Here is a 17,969-nt window from a genome sequence, read left to right on the forward strand (position 1 = left end):
AAACCAGTCCAGTGCAATTTCCCCGAATGATGAGGGGAACACTTTGCAGAGCAATGGCTCACTCCCAGTGTATAACGCCATCGCGTTCAGGTATAATCCGACGTGAAAGTTGGGGTCCGACTTCCTATCGTATATCTGGAACCTCAGCATACTGAATCTCTTCGAGACCTCAACTTTGTCTAATTCCTCCGAGAGCGGTATTCTCGGTTTGACCGGGGAGGTTACCTCAGCATCTTGTTGCTTCCTCTGTAGGTGATCTCCCAGATCCTCTTTGGTTCGTCCAAGGGCTCGACTATCTTCGGATTTTAGCCTCTTTGGCGGACTACTTCTAGTGTCATCGTGAGTCCTTTTGGACCTCCCTCCACTGGTCGTGTCGAAACAGAGTTCCTTTCCCTGAACATCCCGATGTTCTTTGGAGCAAGTTTCTTTTGTTCGATGTGCCTTCTGGGATTCTCCATGCCTGACCTCCCGAGAAGGCCGGTAAGAATGTCCCTTGGTCCCGTCATGCTGAGGGACTGCAGGAACCGTTTTTTGCCTCCCTTTCTGGGCTCCTTTCCTGGCCGCTGGAATCGGCGCATCTTATAGCGGGAACGGTGGCTGCACGACCTTGTTCTGCATCATGAAATTGACGACCGTTTGTAAGTCTGCCAATTTGTCCGTCATTCTCTTTATCTCGTCGTCCCTCCGCAGGCATCTATCTTTCCATACCTGGAGGTCGTCCTCGTTATAATACCTTGCTCCGGTCTGATTTCTTCGGTACGCCGCCCTCCTGGCCGACGTCCTTTCCTCTGTGATTCTTATCACGAGTCTCTTTGTTGTAGTTGTCTTCTTCGACATCAAGGTCAATATGTTTCCCACTCTCAGTATGGGTGTCGTCCCCAACCTTCTCTTTTTGTCTGTCGTTGGCCATCTATTCTCTTTTCTTTCCCACAAACGGCGCCAAATTATGTGAGTGATTTTCCGACCACACTACCAACTCAGTATTCTGCTGGAGAGCACTGGCAGAATAGATGACACCTGTCTGACCTACAACAGAAAAAGAAAATTCCGACGGTGGTTCATCCACCCGGGGGCACTCCAACGATCAAGTCAGTATATCTTTCAAAGATAATCAATTGTGCTAAACTCACTACACAAAGCATAAAAGACATATCTTAGACCCATGAGGGTGCCTCTCTTTTATAGCCAACATAATCCTAGTCCCAATAGAACCCTAGCTCCAATGGACTTAGGATTATTGCTAATCTTGGACTCCCAGTAGAATTAGGATAAACTCTCTAAGAGTCTCATCATTACCCAAACTGAAGTCTTTTCCCATTCTAGGACTCTTGTCCCTTATCCGCTTATGTCGGATTCTGGTATTCTCGCAGATAACCTCGGCCTAGCCGAGATTACCTCGGTGTCATGACCAGGACACGCAGCACCTCGGCTGGCACTTCGGTGACACCTCGGCCACGTGTTGTCATTCAAAAATTATGTCCCCACACTAAGATTGAGTTTGCTATAAAAGAAAGGCACCCCCATGGGTCTAAGCTACGTAATTTATATTCTGAACAGCGAGTTTAGCATTATTGATTATCTTTGAGAGATATACTGATTTGATCGTCGGAGTGCCCCCGGGTGGACGAACCACTGTCGGAATCTTCTCTTTCTATTACAGGTCAGCCAGGTGTCATCTATTCTGTCAGTGCTCTCCAGCTGAATACTAAGTTGGGCAGTGTGATCGGAAAATCACTCACACAAATTAATGACAACATTAAATTTTTTTTCTTCATAATAAATAATAATGAGATATTACTAAACTTAAATATTAAGAGTTCATTTGGATAAATGTGAATTTTAAATTAAAAGATTTGAGATTAAATTTTATACAAATATTGGGGAGTAACTATTTTATAGGTGGATTGGAAATTTAAAAAAGAAGATAAATTGAGATAGAAATGATATATTTTAATAGAGAAATTTTATGAAACATACTGCAATAAAAGTGTCTATCATATGTCGCAATTATGATCTTCGTGGTCTTTAGTTATAACACGTGTTAGATATTATTTAGTTATAACTTCGTGTGGTTATTATTTTGGTTATGACTATATATCAAGTAATAGTTAGTTATGACTCATTCTGATATTAATTATGACCTATTGTAATTTTTTTTTTGTTTTTTTATTTTTTATAATTGAAAATGTGTTGATTATAATTTATATAGTGGTCATTTTAGTTATGAATGGAAAGAAACACATGGTGGATAAACTTCATATGTCAAATATAACTAACAATCCAATAAATCTCATTTCCTCATTCAAATTAATTATGTTTGCATGTCAATAGTGATAGACATCACCATTATATTGAAATTTTTATAAATAATAATATGACTTATCATAGTTTCTTTATTTTCAATCAAAATAATCATTATTATTCTCATAATTTTAAAATGTCATTGACATTTCACTTTAAATAATATTTTTATAAATTTTTTAATTTAAAATATTTTCTTTATGTTTAAAAATAAAAAAAAAATCCCAAAACCCGGCCAGGGGCAGGGGGGCGGGGGTTACGTGACCCCTGGGCCTAAGGTGTCTCGGCCATTGCCTGTAACACCAACTTTTTCCAATGAGTTTCTAAATAAATTATTATTAGAAGAATTTAGTAAATTTTATGAACTCTGGACAATTTTTTAGAAACGAAAATAGACATCCAATGAATTTTTGTTTACATTTAAAAAAATTTCTTTTATAAATATAAATACAAAATTGTAAGCATAAATGTTAACAAACGAACCCCAATATTTGGTTATGTACCCACATCCTTCTGGTAATTTTAGTTTCTGGCAATTATTAATGGAATCCCCTGCCTCCGAAATCACAACTGTCTCGTGTGAAAGCATCCTCTGTATGTGTTGGAACAGAACATTAACCTTCAAAGGCTCACCAACTTCACCTTTCACAGAAATTCTTTTAGAAACATACATTTTTCGATGATTTTCATAAGCACTAGTGTTGCGTTTAAGCTTCTTCGCAAGCATTCTTAGAAAATCTCCCATCAAAACACATCCAACATTTGCACGATTCACAATTACCACTCGATCAGGATGCACAAATACCGCATTCTCTTTCTTGATAGGGAGTGAAAAACCAACCGTGCTATAATCATTAAAAACTGACCTAACGAACAAGTAAGCATCAGCTGATTCCACAATCTGTGCACAAAATGCGGTGCTTGCAACACCCCAATATGTCCCGATGAAGTAAGGATGGTGCTCTGGCACCATTCCTTTAGCCGATTCCATCACAGCAAAAGCATAGCCACAAGCGATGACAAGTTCAACAAATGCATCGTAGGCTTTTGAAACTCGGAGTTTAGGCCCTCCTATCAAGACTGGTTTCGATGCCTTGTTTAGAAAGGCTATTGTTACCTCTACAGCAGCTTCAAGTTCATTCTTGTTACTCGACCTGTATCGATCAAATATGTTGTTTTCAATTAAAGTTGTGGAAATTGAAAAGGTGCTAAAATGATCGTAAAGAATAAAGTAAATTTTAATTACCAGGGCGAAAGCATGAGTGGTATGGGCTCTCTGTTGAAAGTTGGGTGAAGGATGCTAGGTAAATTGCAGCAAATGTTTATGTAGGCAGGCTTTCTTTCTTTTAGAGCAGTTGAGATTGCTGTATCGATTTTGTTCATGTACATCTTCCACACTAGTTATAACAGCCTACCACTAACATAACAATATATATACATGAATATGATCAAACTAATTTGCCCACCCCTGAAACGAAAGAAAAAAAAAAAAAAAATCTGACTTGAGCTGAACAAAAAATAAAATCAAACACATTGGTCCATATATATCCACCATGAGATTGAACAAACCACACCATGAAAGCTATTTTTGAGATGTACCAAAAAAAAAGATGCCTGTACAGGAAGCAAATATTCCGGCGAGCCTGTACTCCTTTCTTCCAAGCTCCCTGTCTGTCCGATCGACCTGCGAACACAACGGCGGTGAGCAACCCGGCGGTGTGTGGCCGGAAAACCCCTCTGACGGTCAAGTTAGCACACACTCAGGGATAGAGAGAGAGAGGAGAGAGTTGAATGCCTAAGTGTATCTCACCAAATGATCATCTGTCTCAGCATGGGGGGCGCAGACATGCTTATATACCTTCTGCGCCCCAAATCTACTCCCATTAGTCTCTCGACACGTGGTGCTGCTATCCCATCTGTCAGCACAAATCTAATAATCACCACCTAACCAAACTCTCAGGATATCTTGGCGGAGCCCGACAGACCGGCGGAATCACCTCAGCCTCACACGGCCATGCTGCGCCGTATGCCCAAATGCTCACTAGCCGAGCTCCATACCGACCGAGCTTAGTTGCATTCCGGTAAAGCCGAGCTCGAAATAGGTCACGCGGGTAAAACAAAGGCCTTCCTGCCAAGCTAAAGGCGCGAACCTTCCTGCCGAGCAACGCAAATAGCACGGTTCCCACCTGTGCAAGTTCAAGTAGCTCGGCCTTGGGCTTTAGCCGAGCAGCCCCATCCTCGTGCAAGCCCAAAGCTATCCTGGCCCAAACGCGCTCGGCCTTCAACTTGCCCGGCCCTTATCATGGTCCATTTCCAGCTCATAAAATCTCCCCTCTCAATTGCCCCTTAATTCCATCTGCAAAAGCGTGACCGGGATTACATGATCCGACCAGGGTAGACCCTTCCTCGGTCTATTGTTTGCAAGACGTCAACCGCACTAATTCCAGTGCTCGGTTCCTCGATTTGCTCGATCGACGTCTCATCTTGCCTTCCTGTCTCTTCAACTTTGACGCCGCCATTAATTGGGACACACGTCGCTCGTTTGTTGGCCTCGAGCAGCCAACCATCACGTCCCTTCACATTTAAAATTTTTGGCGGTCTCTCACTTCTATTTATACATCTCTTCCCCTTCACTTTTCGTTCTTACTGACTCTCCTTCATTCTTGTCGATCCAGAGCTCCAGTGCCCTCAGCAGCTCCCACTCTTGCCCTCCTTTTGCGTTCGTGCTTGAAAGATTAGCATTCACCTCTACTGGTAAGCTCTTCGAATCTTTTTGTGGCTGTTTCATTTGATATTTCTTGTTTTAAGGTACTAAAACCATAGATTTTAAGGTATAGCTCCCCAAAACTCTCCCCTGCCCCTTGTTCTCCTTACTGTTCTTCAGCTTCATTGATGAACACCTGAAGATCTGGAGCGGACCGGGCTCCAGGTCTTCTTTTGATCCCAAAAGACGTTAAGACCGAGCAAATTACAAGTTTGCCAAAACCTTAGTACAAACCGAGGTAGGTAGAGGACTTGGCCGCTCGACCCGGCTAACATCTGGTCCGCTTGAGTGACCGAGCTCCTTGGTTTGCCTTCGCGACCGAGGTGGTTTGGTACTCTTCCTGACCGAGCTAAAGTCAAGCTTATTTTGCGCGACCACGCTTCTACTTACAATTACCCTCCTTTTCCTGCAGAGTCTAAGGGGACCACTAACGAATACCGAGGCTCTCAAAGACCGAGCAACCATTAAACACCAGTCTGTGCTAAACCACCTTAGCCGAGCTAAACCAGCCGGCTACACATGGGGCGCTACCGCTTCCTTGTCGACACTCCGGTTGCCCTGGCCGCATTCCGGGAGGAGTATGGTATCCCGACCGACATTCATTTAGAGCTCGGTGTTGAGAACACAACCCCATGGGGCAAATTAGATCAGTGTCCCTTCACCGTGCTATCCATTATAGAAGGGGGCCTCAATTTCCGGGTTAACGCGCTGATCTACGAATTCTTGCGGCGCACCGGGCTAGCCCCAACCCAGGTCTCAACCAACACTTACAGAATAATCAATGGGATCCACGAACTGAACAACCGGCTAGGAACCAACCTAGGACTAGCCGAGATACTGCGCCAGTATACCCTTGGGCATACAGGCGATGACCTTGCCTACTATTTAAAAATCAGACCGGGCAAGGAGAAGATAATGACCGGCACCCCAGACAAGGACTTGCACGACGATGACTTTTTCTGGGTTTCTGGTAACTACGAAACAGCCGACGTACCGGGCTGGTTTATCAGCAAGAATTTCGACGAGACATGTAAGTCGTGCTAACTGCTCGATCAATTTATCTTTTTTAATTATTCTATACTTGACATTTTTTCTTTTTTCCTTTGCAGCAATCGAAGCCTTGCAAGCCCACTATCATTATCCCAACGAAGCAGCCATCAGAACTGTGCTCCGCTACTGCAACCGGGATTGCCACGAGCTCCTTGGTTACAAACCGACATATAGATATTCAGCTCCACGCCGGAGTAAAGTCACAGACTTTCTTCGCGCTCCATTTCCACCTCTCGATTCCACATTACCGGACGTGCCATTCATCCGGTTGACCGAGGCAGAAGAGATGGCCAAAAGAAGCCGCATCAAGAACCTCATCACTGCCACCTCCACCGAGATACCGAGCATCCTAACCCACTCTCCTACTACCGGGCAATCCAGCGGGACCGTGGTTGCACTGGCGTCTCCCGCTGTCGGGCAAGCCAGCAACAACAACCGCCGAGCTGGCAAAAGGCCACGTGCAGACCCTTCCGCGGAGCTAGTTGCAGAGCTCAACACCGAGCAACCTGCCGTGATAACTGACCCAACTCCACCATGGAGGCCCCAACTTAAGCACCGGGGTAAAGAGATCCCAGCGACAGCTTCTGTCAAAGGCGACAAGGAGCATCTGCTCGCCTTTGACCTCTCCAAAGCCTTGCTGCTACCGAGCGACGTGGTCGGCAGTGACCATGTGCCGGACACCCGGCTGGTGAAATCCTTGGTCAAGTCTATGACCAGGGTAAGAACTTTGCACATTTTGCCAAAAAAATTTCCAAGGGTTTGCTCAGTTTCCTCCAAGTGTTTGCTCGGTCTCCTTTCTGATCAAACTTTCTTCTTGCAGGCCATCCAAAAACAACACTTGGTGTTGGAAAGGATCCACCGACTCCGGCAGAAGGCAACCGACTTTGCCAGCCAAGTTGAACACCTTCAAGCTGAGTTGGGGCGATCAAAGGCTTCGCTCGAGATGGTAAATTCTGACAACTCAAGGTTGCTCGGCCAACTAGGTGTCGCTGAGCAAGAAATGGACGGTCTCTGGACCAAGCTGGAGACGTTGAAGCAATCAAGAAAGGTGGAGCTGGAGGATGTAAACAATGCCGGCTTCAAGGAGGCCGAGGAGAACTACACTAAGTAGGTCCATGCCATCCAAGACATCTTCTTCAAGGCGGGCTGGAAGGCTGCTTGTGAATAGCTCGGCCAAGGACCTGATACCGACGTGTTTGCCTCTCCTCCAGCTGCCTTCCTACCGACCTATCTTGTACGCTATGCCAACGATGTCTTCAGCGCGTTGCAGGCCGAGACCGAGGAAGAAGAAGCTGAAGACACCGAGGAGAATGCAGAGGGTGACAACCGCCCAAATCAGGCCGGGCAGGAGAAGATCGGCGCCCAGGAGACCACAACCACAATCGACCTGGAGGTCGCGACCGGGGATGAATTCACAGATCTTTCCCCCCTAGCTTAGTTTTCTTTGTCTTTCTTTTTGTTTGAACATGTAACCGGGCTGTCTGCCCCTCCTCTTGTAATTATTTTGCACATCAATGAAAAAGTTCAATTTTCATCAAGTGTTTGCACGGTCTTCAAGCTAAATAACTTCAGCCGGACAAAATACTTCGGCAAAACAAACCATCTTGTCTAACTTATTTAACCAGAAAAGACATCTCGGTTTGAATCATAAAGTTGAGTAAATTATCAACTCAATCAACCGAAGTAAAACATCTCGGTTGAAGTTTCACAAAAGTTGAATAAATCATCAACTTAGTCAACCGAATTAAAACATCTCGGTTGAAAACCTCAAAGTTGAGAAAATCATCAACTTAGTCAACTGGAATAGAACATCTCGATTGATATTCACAAAAGTTTGAGTAAATCATCAACTCAGTCAACCGGAATAAAATGTCTCGGTTGAAATCTAAAAGTTGAGTAAATCATCAACTCAATTAACCGAAGTAAAACATCTCGGTTGAAAACCTCAAAGTTGAGCAAATCATCAACTTGGTCAACTGGAATAAAACATCTCGGTTGACATTCACAAAAGTTTGAGTAAATCATCAACTCAGTCAACCGGAATAAAACATCTCAGTTGAAATCTAAAAGTTGAGTAAATCATCAACTCAATTAATCGGAGTAAAACATCTCAGTTAGAATCTCAAAGTTGAGTAAATCATCAACTCAATTAACCGAAGTAAAACATCTCGGTTGGAATCTCAAAGTTGAGTAAATCATCAACTCAATTAACCGGAGTAAAACATCTCGGTTGGAATCTCAAAGTAAAAAACAGCAATCTGAATGCTAAAGCAAAGATGAGACACTTCTATTATATTGACAAAAAGAATATTACATTCTGAAGTGTGAGGCAAAAAACTCCTTTGCACAAAAAGAATACAAAAGCTAAAAATAGTACAATTTAAGATTGGCCGCATTCCATGGCCGGGGTATTCCTCTTCCCTCCAAGTCCTCCAAGTGGTATACCCCCTTGCCCGCCAGACCGGTTATCTTGTAGGGTCCTTCCCAGTTTGCCCCTAGTTTGCCTTCACCTGACACCAGGGTATTACCCATGACCTTCCTCAAAACCCAATCGCCGACTTTGAACGGTCTGGGGTGCACCGTTTTGTTATATTTTCTTGAAAGCTCTTGTTAGTAGGCGGCCACATGGATGAGAACCTTTTCCCGGCGTTCTTTCACTAGGTCTAATTCCAGGGCAATGGCTTCGGCGTTCAGCTCGGGCTCAAAACTTTCACTGCGGAGGGTGGGCATACCGACTTCTAAAGGGATGACCGCCTCCATGCCATATGCCAAGGCAAAAGGAGTTTCCCTGGTGGATCGCCGCAGGGTCGTTCGGTATGCCCAAAGAACGCTTGGGAGTTCCTCGGCCAATTTTTCCTTGGCTTTCTCAAGCCGTTTCTTCAACCCATCAAGAATGGTCTTGTTTGATACTTCGGCTTTACCGTTAGACTGCGGGTAAGTCGGGGTAGAGTTATAGAATTCAATCTTCAAGTTTTCACAAAATCCTCTAAATAGGCGGCCGTCAAATTGGGTGCCGTTATTAGAGATCAGAATTTTGGGGACGCCAAACCGCGTTACCACATTCTGCCAGACAAACCGTTTGACGTCTTTCTCTTTGATTGTTGCCAAAGGCTCAGCTTCAACCCATTTGGTGAAGTAGTCTGTAGCCGTGATAAAGAACTTTCGGTTGCCTGGTGCCGTTAGGAGTGGCCCTACTATATCTAGCCCCCACATCGCAAAGAGCCAAGGGCTGGTGAGGGGAAGAAGTTCCCTAGCCGGCTGGTGGATTTGGTGGGCAAACTTCTGGCAACTTCTCACATTTGCGAACATACTTCTGCGCGTCTGCTTGCATGCACGGCCACCAATATCCTTGCGAGATAGCCTGGTAGGCTAAAGATCTGTCCCCTATGTGACTGCCGCATATGCCTTCGTGAATTTCGTACAGGAAAGCTTCCACGCTGCTTGGGTGTACACACTTGAGATAGGGACCGGTGAAAGACTTCTTGTATAAAGCGCCAGATGGAGAGAGCCAAAACCGCTCTGACTTCACCTGGACTATATGTGCTTCTTTTTTGTCGGTGAGAAGGGTCTGATCTTTGAGGAAGAGGATAATTGGGTCTATCTAGGAAGGAGCTAGCTCGGTGCAGAGTACTTCTGTCTGCTCGGCTTCCTCAATGCTGGGCCTCGGAAGGAATTCAACCGGGAGAAGGCTGGGAGATGTGCTATCGACCATGGAAGCGATGCCGGCTAATTTATCTGCTCGGCCGTTCTCTTCACAGCCAATTTGTTGGACCCTTATTGCCTGGAATCGCTTGATGTGGTCTCTTACCAGAGCTTGGTACTTCGTCATTCTGTCGTCTTTAGCTTCGTAAACCCCAGAAACTTGGTTAACCACAAGTTGGGAATCACTATAAACCATTAGCTCGGATGCGTGCATCTGAAGCGCGCTCTTGAGGCCAACCAAAAGCACCTCGTACTCAGCCTCATTGTTTGATGCAGGGAATCCAAGGGTGATAGAGTGTTCGATGGTTAGTCCGTCTGGCAAAATCAGAACTATGCCTAGCCCGACACCGTGGCGGTTAGAAGCCCCATCTATGAAAAGTTTCCACATTTTGCCCACAAAGAGCTTCCAACATTCTGAGGGGTCCTGGGAGGCTTACAGGTGGATGGGCGCATGGTCGCTCAGCTGTGCGGCGTCAGGTTCAACGCTGATCGGTTCCACTTCCTCCCCTTCTGGAGATGTGGTACCGGACAGAGCAGGTTGGTCGGTAATACCCAACTCCGTCGTCGCACCGTCGGGCTGTAGCGTCATACTAGCTGAAGGTTCTTCGGCGGGGCACGCAAGTTCCGCGTCGCCAACATCGCCTTACTGTGTTACTTCGGTTAAATCGGCACTCACCTCCTCGGCTACCGCCGCAAGATCCACTGGGCAAACGGGATGAATCCCGAGTGAGAATTCAACAACAAAATCGGCCAATGTCTGGGCCTTTATGGCAGTGCGTGGTTGGAACTTGACGTCAAACTGTCCCAATTCGACCGCTCACTTGAGAATTCGATCGGAGAAGTCCGCCCGCTCGAATAAAGCTTTGAGGAGAAACTCGGTCAAAACAATGATTATATGAGCATGGAAATAGTGCGCCAACTTCCTGGAGGCCATTATCAATGCCAACACAAGTTTTTCTAGCGGCAAGTATCTCAACTCTGGCGGTAGCAAGGTTTTGCTTACGTAGAAGATAGGGAGGTGCTTGATTCCTTCCGACCGGACAAGCACCGCACTAACTGCATGCTGAGAAACGGTCAGATAAAGGTAAAGTTCCTCGCCAGGCTTCGGTGTTATCAACAGTGGTGCTGAAGACAGATACTCCTTGAGCTCGGCCAAAGCTCGGTCACATTCTTTATCCCATGAGAACTTTGATTTCAAAGCTTGAAAGAAAGGGCAGCAGCGATCTGATGACCGGCTTATGAATCGATTAAGCGAGGCGGCCATTCCGGCTAGATACTGCACGTCCTTAGCCGAGCTTGGCTTCTTTAATTCTTGTACGGCTCTGATTTGTGTGGGGTCTGCCTTGATGCCTCGACTTGTGACTAGGAAGCCTAAGAATTTTTCGGATCCCACGCCAAAGGCACACTTGGACGCATTCAGGCATAGCTTATGTCGTTTGAGAATGGCGAACGTCTCGGCCAAGTCGAACAAGTGGTCTGCTTGATGTCGGCTTTTGACCACCATATCATCAATATAAGCCTCCATTGTCCGGCCTAGCAGAGGAGCGAACATCTTGGTCATCATCTTTTGGAAAGTTGCCCCAACGTTCTTCAAACCAAAAGGCATGACTCGGTAGCAGAAGAGTCCCCTTGGAGTAGTGAAAGAGGTGATCTCACGGTCGGGGCCATGCATGGCAATCTGATGATAGCTGTGGTAGGTGTCCAAAAAACTGAGCCTGTTATGTCCGGCCGTTAGATCGACAAGTTGGTCTATTCTGGGCAGAGGAAAGCTGTCTTTAGGGCAAGCTCGATTGACAGTCTTGTAGTCGACGCAAACTCGCCATTTCCCATTCTTCTTAGGTACAACGACCGTGTTTGAAATCCACCGAGGGTAGTGCACTTCCTGAATAGCTCGTGCCTCAAGCAAGTTCTTCACCTCTTCTGCAACTACCTCGGCATGGTGTAGCGCCGATCTCCTCGTTCTCTGAATGACCGGCTTTGCCCAGGGGAAAACATTGAGGTGATGGCAAATAAAACTCAGATCGATGCCGGGCATGTCGTAAGGCGACCATGCGAAGACTTCGATATTTGCCATAAAAAATTCCACCATCTCGGTCCTTTCTTGGGCGGTAAGGCTTGATCCGAGCAAAAAGAACTTGTTCGGGCTCTCCGTGTCAATCCGCACTTCTACCAACTCTTCAACGGCTTTGTCCTCAGCCTTGGTGCCTACGTCGTCAACGACTCCCCGGTCTTCTGGTCCTTCAATCATTTGGACGAAGCCTTTGGCAGCTCGGCTCCCGTTTACTGCCACGAAGCATTGCTTCGACATGACCTGATCACCCCAAACTTCCTCAATTGCCGCCATAGCCGAGGGGAATCTCATCACCTGATGGTAGGTCGACACTACGGCTTGCATAGCCTGAAGCCATCCCCTTCTAAAGATCAGGTTATATGTAGACGGCACTTGCAATACCCAGAACTCCACTTGCTTGACTACGGATCCCGCTTTGACCGACAGAATAATTTTTTCCAAAGGCCACTCCGGTTGCGAGTTGAAACCAACCAGTGGCGAAGTTGCCGAAGCCAAGTCTGTATCTCGGAGTTTGAGTTGTTTGAACGCGTCGTAATACATGATCTCGACCGAGCTTCCCTAGTCGATCAAGATACGCTTGACTCCGAATTCCTTGACGCGGAGGGTGACCACTAAGGCATCATTGTACGGTGTCTGAATGCCCTCTAGGTCCCTTGTAGAGAAACTGATCACGTCTTTCTCTTCGGTCTTCCCCCTCTTGATCGCGGGCTGGACCGAAAAAACTTCTCTCATGTGTTCTGCCTTCTTGACCATACCTCGGAGCTCACATACACGCGCCGGCTCCACTATGCCGTGGATGACATTAACAACTCCTTGTGGGGGCGCCTCCAGGTCATTCGGTCCACGCGGGTCAACCGGGGCTTGATGTGCGGCCTTCACACCCCCATCAATGTAAAGGTCCAAGTGTCCAGCTGTGACTAGCTCCTCCAAGTGTTGCTTCAGAGGCAAATAGTCCTCTGTTCGGTGTTCGCGCTTCCGGTGGAATGTGCAGCAGTACAGCAGATTGAAGCCTTTTTAGGCATCGCCTAACTTAGCAAGAAACCGGACGTAATTCTTGTCACGGATTTCACTAAGTATGCGATAGATTGAAATCTTAAAGACCATGGTGATGCCCGTCCGAGCTTTCAACCTTCTATTTGCATCAGCTTCATCGTCGTGGGGGTATTTATCTCGGTCATTCCGCCGACCCTTATCGCGGTTTCGACGATTTGAACCTCGGTCAAATTCCTCGGCGCGATCATTTGAACGGTTGGCCTCCTGTCTGACCGCGTGTACCTTGCTAGCTGACCTCTTGTCTGTTGCTACCGGAGTTGCCTTCGCGGTAGATGCTGTCGCATCATCTTCTACTCGGATGTGCTCGTTGATACGCTGCATTAGTTGGCCCATGGAGGTCAGCTGGTGCATGGTAAGCGAGTCCCGCAGTCTATGTTCGACCGGGAGACCACACTTATATTGTGTGATTGCCAGGTTGACTGGGCAATCCAAGATCTCATTGAAGGTTTCCCAGTATCTGGAGTTATATGCCTTGAGTGTGTCGCTCAGCTCCATCTTGACATTAAGAAGGTGGTCAACTTCCTTTGGCGTTCTGGTGTTGGTTTTCAAACGCGTCACAAAGGCTTCCGCCAAGTGCTGTCACCTTTCGATGCTCCCTTCCGGCAGCCTTTCAAACCATTTCAAGCCCAGCTCGCCCAAACTTGACGGGAAGATAAGGCACAAAAGAGCGTCATTCTGCCTATATCCGACCATGACCTGTCGAAAGTGGCTTACATATATGTATGGATCGGTCTTTCTGTCGTAGAGCGTGAACTTTGGCTGGTGAAAACCCGCGAGAAGCGGTGTTATTTCTATTTCCAAGGAGAAAGGAGTGGCACTCAGTCTCGCCAGATCTATGTCTAGAAGGAGGAGCACAGCTAGGCGGGTGGCGGCATTACGACTTCTTCACTGGCATGACCCCCGTAAGATAGTCGCTGGAGCGCCGGCACCCGTTGAGTCTCTTGCCGGCGTGCCCACTCCTTCAAGACTGCCCGCAAGTCCTCTAAGCAAGTGGAATAAGAATACCTCGACGTCGTCGCCGGACGTGAGGGCTGATAGGTACTGTCTGGCGCGCTAGACCTCTTTTCCGGCGCGTCGGACTCTCCAACCTTGTAACTTCTAGTGATTAAAAGGGACAGAGTGTGCCGCTGGCCCTGACTGCTGGAACGGCGGGGTTGGGTGCGCTCACTGTGGTCTCCCACTCCAGCTACACCCTTCCTTTTGACATGCCGCTTTAAAACCTCTATCTCTGCCGCCATTCTCCGGATGACGGCGTCTTGGTCCCTTAGCTTGTGTTCTAGACGTCTGGCGTGCGATTCTCTCCGCTGCCGATGATCGTCTGGACTCCGAGAATGATCAAAGCTCCTTCTGCGCTTATCCCGCGCGTCTCTTGAATGTTCTTCTGGAGAAGTCTCCAGGTCCGCCATCAGAGGAATGGCGGGGTGTCCTTCTCTCTGTCTGGCTGACTCCGGGGTAACTCCATCGATGGCGGACAACGGAATCTCTTCGTTGTTCGCCATGGATGGCGATCAGATGAGCTTGGAAAACAAGGTTTTGTCTATCAAGTTCCCACAGACGGTGCCAATTGTACGGGAAGCAAATATTCCGACGAGCCCGTACTCTTTTCTTCCAAGCTCCCTGTCTGTCCGATCGACCGCGAACACAACGGCGGTGAGCTACCCGGCGGTGTGTGGCCGGAAAACCCTTCTGACGGTCAAGTTAGCACACACTCAGGGATAGAGAGAGAGGAGAGAATTGAATGTCTAAGTGTATCTCACCAAATGATCATCTGTCTCAACATGGGGAGCGCAGACATGCTTATATACCTTCTGCGCCCCAAATCTACTCTCATTAGTCTCTCGACACGTGGTGCTACTATCCCATCTGTCAACACAAATCTAGCAATCACCACCTAACCAAACTCTTAGGATATCTTGGCGAAGCCCGGCAGACCGGCGGAATCACCTCGGCCTCACACGGCCGTGCTGCGTCGCATGCCCAAATGCTCACTAGCCGAGCTCAGTTGAATTCCGGCAGAGCCGAGCTCGAAATAGGTCACGCAGGTAAAACAAAGGCCTTCCTGCCAAACTAAAGGCGCGAGCCTTCCTGCCGAGCAACGCAAGTAGCACGGTTCCCACCTGTGCAAGTTCAAGTAGCTCGGCCTTGGGCTTTAGCCGAGCAGCCCCTTCTCCATGCAAGCTCAAAGCTATCCTGGCCCAAACGCGCTCGGCCTTCAACTTGCCCGGCCCTTACCATGGCCCATTTCCAGCTCATAAAATCTCCCCTCTCAATGCCATAAACCATTGTTCCAGATAATTCTTTAGTTGATGATTGCCACTTTTAACCAATATATATGTAACCCACCAAATATTCGTAGAATTTCTGATGATTCAATCAAACAGTGCAGTTCGAGATTGCAATGTTTACTCAGAAACCAAGTACAAAAAAAAAAAATTGGGGTCATTTTATATCAATAAAAAATCAAGAATTTTAAAAAATAAAATTCAATCAGCATGTCCGGATTATAATTATAAACAATACAAACAAAAGCAAACCTACGAGAAATGGACATGGTTAAGTGGTCTATATAGAAATTGTGATTGATAGAGAAAGTAAGACCCACAACTTTCTATTGGGAATTATGAGTTATCAAGAAAATAACTAGGGGCGGAGGCACGTTGGGACCATGAGGGTCACGTGCCCCCCTCAATTTTTGGAAATTGCACTTTTATCCCTATTTGAAAAATAATTAATTTTTAAAATTCAAATTATGTCCTAATTTTTTATATATCATCTTCTATTTTTGTTTTTGTTTTTTATTTTTGACAAAATCTTTGCAAAACCAACAGGGTTAATCTATTAATCAGAATTCTTGTATTCTCATTATGAGGTTAGAGGTTCAAATATCCCAATCTAATTATTGATTGTATTTTTCATGTTCTTTATTTATGATTTTTCTCTCTTATTTTAAAAATATTTATTTATATTAGTTATATGATGTATTGATTTTTATTATGATTATAATTCACTAGTTTCATTACAACATGATTCATTAATTAAAAATAAAATACAAATTCCTATAATTTGTCACTCTAAATATTTAATTTTGCTAAAATATTTTCTTTTAAATTTTATATTATTTCTCTCTTTTCTCTCATGTCATTCTCTTCCAATCTCTCTTCTTTTTTTTTTTTTGGAGAGGGGTTGTAATTTTGTCATTCTCATTTTTAATAATAATATGTAATCGCATTTTAAATTATAATGATCATCATACTCACAAGATTGAAATAGCAAATCATATTAATAATAAATATACAATCAAAAATCAAAAAAAGAAAAATTAACTAACTTGAGCATAACTTTAAAATTTTAAATCTGAAACTATGCTCATTTTTAGTTGTTTTATCCTCAACTAAAAGTCAAAATTATTTATATTGTGACAGATCATTATAACCTTAACTCAATGTTGTTCTTCCTAAGTCAAAATTCTAATTCCGCCACTAAATATAACATTTGGTGATAGGTGTGCGACATGAGCCATACCCCCAAAAAATAATTTTCTCAAAACATTTGTGCATGTATACATTTTGGCTTGTTACATACATTTTTCGAGAATTATTTATATACATAGGAAATTTTTATGATATATATCGTCTGTCTCTATGTATATCATATGTTTCAGTTATAGCATTGGTAGTTTTTTTTATTATGATTTGATTATACATTATAGTGTTAATTATAATTCATTATGATATTGGTTAAAAATATTCACATTTTGTTTTCAATTAAAAATAATAATAATAATAAATTGACTATTTAAGTCAATAATATTTTGTCTTTGCATTTTTTTTTTAAATATTTTTAGCGCTCACTTGATGGCACGTGACATTTTGAAAGCATCGTAGCTCTTGACTGAAATCCGGTAATCCAATCGTGTGGTGCAAAATATTCCAAGTCCCATAATCATTGGAATTGGGACCACCCACAAGATTACGGGAATATCCTCACTGTAAGCACCGGCGATGGCGTTGATCACACTCAGCCCACCGACCGTGAACGTCACAACACGCGCCCCGGCACCGCGAGACCGAGCATACCCGTCCGCGGCGTAGCCTGCATTGAGCTCGTTGCAGCAGCCAATGTTGTTAAGGTTTGGCTCGGCAATGAGTTGATCGAGAAGGGTGACGTTGAAGTCGCCGGGCACGGAGAAGACATCGGTGGCGCTGATTTCAACAAACCGCCTAGCGAGGTGGCGGCCAAGGGTGGCATTCGGGGCGGTGATGGGGGAGGGAAGGTGGTGGTGGTGGTGAGAGTCTTTGTTGACACTCATGGTGTCAATATATATATATATATATGGTGAATCATTATGAGATTCTTGAGGAATGAGAGAGAGAAGAATGTGAGTGGAAAATAAAGAGAATGTTTGTATGTATATAGGTAGCTAGTTGTCACGTACCGACGTATTACAGATGCGAGTTCTACACTAAATATCTTGCAAACTTATTAATTTGATACAGTGCTCATGCTTAGTTCAAATAATCAAGTAACAGTCATATTATTATTCAAAAGACAACCTAAGAAAAAAGGTGAATTAAATTTTTACAAATAAAAATAATAACATCACAATAAAAATTATAACTAATACAACAGATAAATATAACTAATGAAACAAAGATGATTTGGACAATCACAATGAGAGAACGTTAGTTAAGTAGTTTAAGCAAAAATACACTGTTTGATTTTTCCCTTAACAGATTGTGATTTAGATAAGTAAGCAATTATACCTAACACTCAATGGAAGAAAACTAACACATAGCTATATGCAATGAATGAAGAGATTTGATGATTAAAACAAGTATTCTAACGGTTATATCAGTTAATGAATTTGGCACAGTAAAAATGAGAGATATAGCTATGACAATTAAACAAAATAAAGAAATAAGGGAGAGAGAGGCAAACAGATTTATAGTCGTTCAACTTCAACCAAGTCTAAATCCACTCCTCAAGCTTCACTTGAGATTTTCTATTATCCTCTAGCTTTACAAAGGT

At 44.7% G+C, this 17,969-nt stretch overlaps 1 pseudogene; it reads right to left on the reverse strand.

Moving 5' to 3' along the window:
• LOC114320615 (pyruvate decarboxylase 1-like) overlaps positions 1 to 17,250 on the reverse strand; it is a 44,236-nt pseudogene extending 26,986 nt beyond the window's left edge.
• Positions 17,251 to 17,969: the final 719 nt, after the last annotated feature.

This window comes from Camellia sinensis, chromosome 14 (assembly GCF_055761805.1).
Source record: "Camellia sinensis isolate YWXY chromosome 14, ASM5576180v1, whole genome shotgun sequence".
NCBI lineage: Eukaryota > Viridiplantae > Streptophyta > Magnoliopsida > Ericales > Theaceae > Camellia > Camellia sinensis.